This window comes from Peromyscus leucopus, chromosome 1 (genome assembly GCF_004664715.2).
Source record: "Peromyscus leucopus breed LL Stock chromosome 1, UCI_PerLeu_2.1, whole genome shotgun sequence".
Classification (NCBI taxonomy): Eukaryota; Metazoa; Chordata; class Mammalia; order Rodentia; family Cricetidae; genus Peromyscus; species Peromyscus leucopus.
Genome location: NC_051063.1, coordinates 190,031,287 through 190,040,349, shown reverse-complemented (window position 1 = coordinate 190,040,349; position 9,063 = coordinate 190,031,287).

Below are 9,063 nucleotides of genomic sequence, written 5' to 3'. Positions count from 1 at the left end.
CCAGGAAAAGGAGCTTAAATTGTACATCTTTAATCCATAGGCAACAGGAAGTAAACTGACTCACTGGGTGTGGCTTAAGCAGATATGAGACCTCAAACTCTGCTTCTACAGTGACACACTTCCTCCAAAAGGACCATACATCTTAAGCCACATGAGCTTAAGTGGGCAAATTATATGCAAAGATACACAGTAATCTAATGATTTTTACAAGGCAAAGGGAATGAGGGAGAGGAGCTGGGCTCCTTGCTAGAGAGACATGTTTGCCATGCTTAGGCTAGATAGAGTCCATTGAGAGGATTTAAACGGTGTGTGTGTGTGTGTGTGTGTGTGTGTGTGTGTGTGTGTGTGTTTATGTGTGTAAATATGTAAAATAACAAAAGAGCTCATGAATATGAGAGTGATTAGGCTTATATGAGGGAAGTAAGAGGGTAAAAATGATAGAAAAAGTCATATAAATGTATTTATAATGTTTGACTATGCAATAATAATTAAATAACCATTCCCTTAGTTGTGTCATCATCTGGTAGTAGAGATGCCATACTCCTGAGACTTATTCATAAGAACCAGTAACCCTAACACTCAAGGTAGAAACATCTGTATATATTTAGAATTAACAAACCCTATATCTTTATTCCATCACCTTTGGAAAGAGACAAACACATTCCTCCTTCCCTAATTTACATCTATGTGAGACAAATACTCTATGAGTGTACTCAATGTGAAGTAGATAATGATATAACATCATGAGCACAATTACACAAGAACACATTCCCCCCCCCTCCGAGAGTTATATCACAGAAGGTTTGTTTTGAGAAATAGAACCCTATTCAGAAGTTGTAATCTCAACCATGGCTAATTTAGGAAATCAGATTGCAATTGTTCTGAAACAATGAATAATTGCAGATAGCCCTGATGTGTTTCTAGGTTTTTAAGTCTTTTTTACGTAGAACAATGCATTTATGGACACATGTAATTAGCTAATTTGTTAACCAATGTGTTGATTTGTTAACTAATTAGTTAATTTGTTAGGTGACTGGAAATGTAGCTCAACTGTGAAGAAATGTACTGCCCTCACAGGAGACCTGAGTTCAGTCCTCGGGGCCCAGGTCAGGTGTCTCACAGATGTAACTATATAGATAGATGTGCATGCCTCTCACATGCACCTGCAGCTGTGTACACATAAGCACCCATCTGACATATTTACACATAATTAAAGTAGTAATGAAATATTATTGTTTCATTTTTGTTGTCTTTATCATTATGAATACCCTTTACCCTTTTCCATCATTCATTGGGAAAAACTTCCCCTCTACTAACGGAATATTTAGATAACCTGTAGTTGAAAGTTTTTCTGTGTCCTGGCAGTCAGCACACACCTCTAACTACTCACCTCCCCCAAGTAAACACAAAGAGGCATCCATCTTCAGCCCATAGGTGTAGTCTCTCAATCACTTCTTTCTGTGTCTTGTAGAATGTTTGACTGTTGCTTGTGTGAAGCAGGATCCTGAAGGACCATTTTGACTTGAGAAGTTCAGTGGTCACCTTTCTATAGGTCCTGCATGTCCAGTGGATATGACATTTTGTCAAGTAGCCCAGGCAAGAACAGTTTCTTGTCCAAATGGTTATTTTTGCCAATAAGAAGATAAACTCCATAAGGAGTGTCTTTGACGCTCATCATTTTCTCTGAAGTAGATCGCTACTGCCAGGAGCAGACATGTCCCATTGTCAGGAAAGTCTAAGTTTTTAAAACACATTAAATGCCATATTCTGTAGGTCTTTGAAGTGTTTAAAGATTACGTACCTAATTGAATTATATCTATGTGTACCTAGAAAACTTAACATGACTAGAAGTTTGACTATCATAGAAGACTAATTATTAATCTGTACTCCTTAGTTATTCATTACAATTTAAATGAGCTACATGAACATAATACCTTAAATGAGAGGATATATATATATATGTGTATATATATATATATATATAATTATATATATATAGTATAACAAAATTAAGTAAATTTGTAATAAACTAAAATCTATAGCAATGTAAAACATTTTACAAAAGTTGTTGCTCTTTAAATGTAAATTCAATACTTTCATCATATCAAATCTATAGCATATCTTCTTTTTTCTTTAGAAAGAGGCTGCATTTATAATCAACTTCCTTTAAATAAAAATAAGCATTTATAAACAATATTTTAAAAAATTTGGGTGAAGTTTCTCATACTACTTCCTGCTGAATGAGGGCACTGGCAATCTTATGGGGTTCCTGAGAAAATTAGAATTATGGCCAAGTCTTTACTGAAGTAGTCTGTGAGGCTAGATTGTTTCAGCAATTTGCCTTGAAGCTAATCTGGATGTTGGGACATTGGGAGACCTCTCAGGTGGCCTTCTTTGATCAAACCACATAAGCCTGCAAGAAATCCACAGGTTCTCATTTTCTGTGGAAACAAAAGCAGAACCTCTTTTCCAAAGCAACCTATTTTTAGACACAAATTTTGAAGTCAAGATACCTTTAATATATATATATATATATTAATTTAACTCAGCAGCCTTTACAATCAAAAGTCTTTCTGCAGTTAAAAATCCCAAAGACAACACAATCCAGAATCTCTTTGTAATATCCATCCTTTCAAGGCTTATTTTTTATATTACCTTTACTGTCTCTTTAAAGACTTTATTTTTTTAAAGTATTTCTTTATATAACTGTCTATATTACTTTTCCTCTCTCTTCCAAGCCTACATACATTTTATACACACCATAAACCATTTAGAGATTTTGTTTTTAGTCTGAATCTGACTTATTATGAATTTATTGCTTTGAACTGCAGCAGCTAGTACTGAAATGGCAGCTTTGGCTTCTGACTCTGCCCACCTCAGCTTTCCAACATGGCGGTGGTACATTTACCATTTGCCAACAGATCTTATAGCCACGTGTACAACCAACTTTTGGAAGCAGCGGGTTGGTTCTATACCTCCATTAAAGAAGCATATAGCTTAGAAACCTCTTTTAATTTGCTTGTACTAGCAAAAGCTAAATCCACCACACAACATGTGTGGCTTGGAGATGCGTGTGTGTACTGTCAACCCCACCATGGAATAGCTCAAGGCTGCATGCTGCAGCTGGCCAGAGAGAGACAACTAGAAAGCTGTTTTTACCTCCATTTTAGAATCCTTTTTTTAAAGCTTTCTCAGGTTTTAGGTGGAAACTCTTGCCCCATGTTTTGGCACCATTTGTAGCTGAAAGTTTTCATGTGTCCCACCCAGTCAGTAACCCAAGTAAATACACAGAGGCTTATATTAATTAAAAGTGCTCATCCACTAGCTAAGGCTAACTACTGACTAGCTCTTACACTTAAACTCAGCCCATTCTGTTAATCTATGTGTTTCCATGTGTTCTGTGGATTTACCTGTGTGTCTTTACATGCTCCGACCTAGACAGTAGACCAGCATCTCTCAACTCAGCCTTCCTTTTCCCAGAATTCTCCTTGTCTGCTTATCCCACCTATACCTCCTACCAGGCTACTGGCCAATCAGCATTTTATTAAACCACTGTACAATATCATTATCCCACAACAATAACCTTCTGTACAGTAACACAGCCAGGATCCCCAATTTCAGTCCTTTCTGTAATTATCATTAGCAACATCCAGCCAGGATCACCTCTAGATGGACAAAAGTATCTTATCTGAGATACTTCAAAGATTCTCTAAGAACAGACTTAAGCATTCAGACTATCTGTTTGAGAAGATGGATGCACTTATTAAGCTTAACTTTCTCATTTCCAAAGTCTTATTATTAGGTTAAGTCCTCCCTTAACAATTAACTCAGAACTGAAGCCTTCCTACTTACAGGTACATCTAGCTATGGTGGAAGTTGCCTAGCCAAGTTGCCTAGTGACCAAGCAAACTTCCCTACCCTGCCAGAAATGGCAGGAGCTGAGATAGCTTGGAGAGATAAGGGCCAAAGGGATAAAAGGAAGTTTTATTTTCAGAGTAAAGATAGAGAAAAAAATAGAGAATGGAAGAACTAGATAGGAAAGAACTGGTGGAGAACAAACTGAGATGGGAATGAACTAGATTAAAAGAGAACTAAATTGGAGAAGAACTAGATTGGAGGACTAGAAGAGAGAACTAAAAGGACGAGATAGAAGATGAGGAAGTCAGATGCGGAAGAACTAGATGGAGGAAGAACAAGATGAGAAAGACCAAGATGGGGCAGAAATAATAGTCTTAGAGGGAACAGCAGAAAGGTAGAGAGTATTAGGCAAGAAAGGAGATAAGTAAGAGAGCAAATGGAAGGCATGTAGAGAGAGAGCTGACTCAGAAGAATAAAGTGTATAGACTAAAGAACTCTGTGTACATAGATTTATTAGAGAAACCCTCAGATTAATCCACCACCAGTAGCATCTCTTATGAAACTCTGGGTGAATGCAATTCAGGGGCTGGACCCCAATAGCTTTCATTACCTGGTGCTTTGCATGATAACCATACTAGTCAGAAGAGTAATTACCCAAGTACATCCAGGGAGAGAGGAGTAACATAGAGGAGGCTATCCAGAGTAGATACAGTTTACTGGGGAGTCATAAAGAAGACCTCCAAAGTCTTCAGCTACCAAGTGGACCTAACCAAAGGGGGCTGCAGACCCCAAGGACATGGTACCTCCTGGAGTGTTGAGTAGTTTGAATAAGACCTTGCCCCAGTCCCTTAAGAATATTTTTCAAACCATGGGTCAGAACAAATCTAAAGAGAAGAAGCTTCTGATAGAACTTGCAGAACACAGTCTTGAGATAAGAGGCATTTCAGGCAGCTCCAGTCAGTTTACAAGCTTAGATAATGAAGCAACATACTATCTTAATTCCAAAAGGCTCTCTGGAAAATGTAAAGAAAGATTTAAAGCCTCAGACCTGGTGGGATGGTTTCACTGGCAGACTATGATAAGTGGCAAAGATTCTAACTTTTCCCTTCTAGGGAGAAAACTGCTGTTATCTTATTCAGGGCCTTCGAAAGAAATAACACAATATTATCACAATACATGACCTCCTGAGAGCGTAAAATACAGCTATTGAAGTCTACTAAGTCCTCTGAAGTGGCAGCCTCCTGCTACAAACAGCCTTTTTTTTTTTTTTTTTTTTTTTTTTTTTTGGCTCAGACTCACTGGAATCTAAAAGGATAACTTGAGCTGTAAAATTTCTAACCTGCTCTGCAGTTAGTTAGAAGCTCCATCAAGCAGCCTTCATTTAAATAACAATACAAGCCTCAAAGCCCTGCTTGAGCCAGTTTTAAAACTATGGCAATTTCCCAGCATTCATAAACTAATTCTCCACCTCTCCTATCACTGTATTACAAAAGTGTCTTTTTTCTTTTTCTCTTTCTGGGTTGCCTGTTTCTTTTTTCTTTTTTTTTTTATTTTACAATACTATTCAGTTCTACATAATAGCCACAGATTCCCTTGTTCTCTCCCTTCCTTGCCCCCTCCCCTTCCCCCCAGCACACCCCACATTCCCACCTTCTCCAGATCAAGGTCTCCCCCAAGGACTGGGATCGACCTGATAGACTCAGTCCAGGCAGGTCCAGTCCCCTCCTCCCAGATTGAGCCAAGCGTCCCTGCATAAGTCCCAGGTTTCAAACAGCTAACTCATGCAACAAGCCCAGACCTGGTACCACTGCCTAGATGCCTCCCAAACAGATCAAGCCAATCAACTGTCTCACCTATTCAAAGGGCCTGATCCAGTTGGGGGCCCCTCAGCCTTTGGTTTATAGTTCATGTGTTTCCATTCGTTTGGCTATTTGTCCCTGTGCTTTATCCAACCTTGGTGTCAACAATTCTCGCTCATATAAACCCTCCTCTTTCTCACTAATTAGACTCCCATGGGTTGCCTGTTTCTCTGAGCTATTTGGTTATTTACAAAAATCTTGGCCAAATCTAAGGACTTCAAGTTAAATCATTCAAACCAGACTTGCAGAAAAGGGAGACTCTTCCATGATCTGGAAATCCTATGGGTTTTCTGGACCCCAGAGACTTCTGGAGACTGAGAAATCCTACCTAAATAAATGCTTCCTGAACATCTGCCTTCTTTTGTCTCTGAACCTAACTGCCTGCCTGTTATTAATCACCTTGCATTTCTGCTGTGTCTCAGGTCACTTCAGCGTTCATCTCAAGCCCTCCCCTCACCTTGCCCTTCCCAGCAGTTACCTGGCTTCATTACAAACTGGACAAATTGGCTGCTACAGATAAAAAGACAAAACAAAACACAAAACACTTCTCCCTTTTAATTTTTTTTTTTTACTATGCTTATCTTATTTTATGATACACCATAAAGGATTTATCCAATTGTCACTCTCCTTACATACTATAATTCTGAGTAAGAGCTCTTGTCCCTATATTAAAATAACTTCAGTACAGGCTTATTATTTTTAAGCCTAAATGTAACATGGCTGAAACTTAAACTTCTAAGTTTATAAGGACAACTTACTTATAGATTATTAAGAATAAGTTTACTTAAATTATAAACTGTTAAAGATAATTAAGATATACAACTTATCAATTGCTTGGTCAACTTAAGCTGTAAACTGTTTAAGGATAAGTTGTACTTAAATTATAAGCTTTTAAAGACAATTTTAGGGATACATGTTACAGATTGATCATCTTATTAAAAGTCATATTCTCTAATGTATATAAAATCATATTTATATACATGCTAAGTATGCCAAATATAATCAATTCATTACTTAGCCCCTGGCATTTAAAATGTTTAAGATTCCCACTTGAGACAAAACTGCCATGCCCTTTACTGTCAGAGTTTAGTCCAAATTAGACTTTGGGATCATTTGGACTGTATTTCCATTTACCAGGTATAAAGATAATTTGCCTTGCTACTCAATTTCAAATAAAGATATCTCACCAAACAGATTTCAAAATAATTTTTCACTGTTACTTTGAAGAAATTCATTCACTCTACATTGACTGCTCTCAGTATTTAATCATTCATGTCTCCTGTAGAAATAAATACAAATATGCTTTTAGATGTAAAGTTTTTACAAGGATTTGAAGGCTTAGATATAAAGAATGTTTAGGGAAGTTCAGAAATAACTTAAGATATGTGAAATACAATGTATTGGGAAAGATATATATGACATATAAACATCTAATATGTTATAAATGATACATGAGTCTCAGTAAATAATCTAGATATACTGAGGATGTATGTCTAAGTTAGATCTAAAGATAATGTTTTTATTGAGGTCTGAGATATATATAGGCTTTAGGAATGGAGTTATGTGACACCTCCTTCATAATACAAACACTGACTCCCAAAGAGTATGCCTTAGTACAAGAGTCTATGGACCTCCCTAGGAAGGACACCGAGGCTAATTATAGGCCATAGCTCCTCTGCTGTACAAGTATCAATGTTGCCCCAGGGATGATCGATCTTGACACTACTGGAGAGATTAAGACCATTGTACAACCCCATACAACAACAATTCAGATTCATGCAGGCCAGCACCTAAGGGAGGTGGCACATCTAAATTCTAGTGATATGGCTTTCTAGGGAACAGGAAATTAAATTTTCCAGACCAACTAAATGTTTAAAACACAGGGAAAGAAAATAATTGGCTTGCTAGACATAGGCACAGACATTTCAAGCATTTTGCAAAAAGATTGGATTAGTTCTTGAAACAACTATTACTCTTTCCTCTCTACTAGGCCTAGGTCAAGCTAATGTTGTAGCCAGAAGCTCAGGAATATTAAGGTAATCTGATAGAGAAAATCATAGCTCTTTCTGTCTATATGTCATCCCCTCCATACCTATCACTCTATGGGAAAGAGATGTGCTACAACTAATGGGTGTGTTATTAATCTCTGCTAATGAACTGGTTTCACCTCAAATGCTTCAGATGGTTTTTAAACCCTGAAAAGGACTTGGATAAGCAAGCCCAAGGCAAAATTGTGGCCATTATACCAGAAATTTAAAAAATGATAGACATGGCCTAGGGTATCAAAATCTATCCTAGGGACCACTGTTCTCACTGATGACCTCCATTACATGGAAGTCTGATGCTCCTATAAGGGTTAAACAATGGCCCTTAGATGCTGAGAAATATGAAGCTGCTACCTGTCTGGTAGAAGATAGAGCCCCACACCAGTTCTTATAACACACCAATATTTGTTATTAAGGAAAAATTCAGGCTAATGAAGGCTGTTACAAGAACATAGAAAATTAAATGGAATTCATTGGAGCCTATGGACACTTTACAGACTGGCTTGCCATCTCCTATGGCTATCCCTAAAAATCAAAACATAATTGTCATAGATTTACAAGATTGCTTCTTTACCATACCTCTACACCCTAAAGAATGTCAGTGTTTCACTTTTTAGCTTACCTTATCCACATTATCATAGACTCTATCAGAGGTATCATGGAAATGCCTTACCTCAAGGAGACAAAACTAGCCCACCTTATGTCAAAATATGTTTTTGCAAGTTTGTAAAATGTATTCTGAGGTTTATCTCATTCATTATATGACAGATATATTGATTTCTCATGCTGACAGAGCCTGTTTACAAGAAGCATTGACTATATATTGGGCCTCAAATGGCCCCAGAAAAATCCAAATTCAACCTCATTTCTTAATTTTGGACATGTGATTCACACAGATTTTTTTTTTTTTATTTTACAATATCATTCAGTTCTACATAACAGCCACGGATTCCCTTGTTCTCCCCCTCCTTGCCCCCCTCACCTTCCCCCTAGTACACTCCCCATTCCCATCTCCTCCAGGGCAAAGCCTCCCCCAAGGACTGATATCAACCTGGTAGACTCAGTCCAGGCAGGTCCAGTCCCCTCCTCCCAGATTGAGCCAAGCGTCCCTGCATAAGTCCCAGGTTTCAAACAGCTAACTCATGCAACAAGCCCAGACATGGTACCACTGCCTAGATGCCTCCCAAACAAATCAAGCCAATCAACTGTCTCACCTATTCAGAGGGCTTGATCCAGTTGGGAGCACCTCAGACTTTTGTTCATAGTTCATGTGTTTCCATTCATTTGGCTATTTGTCCCTG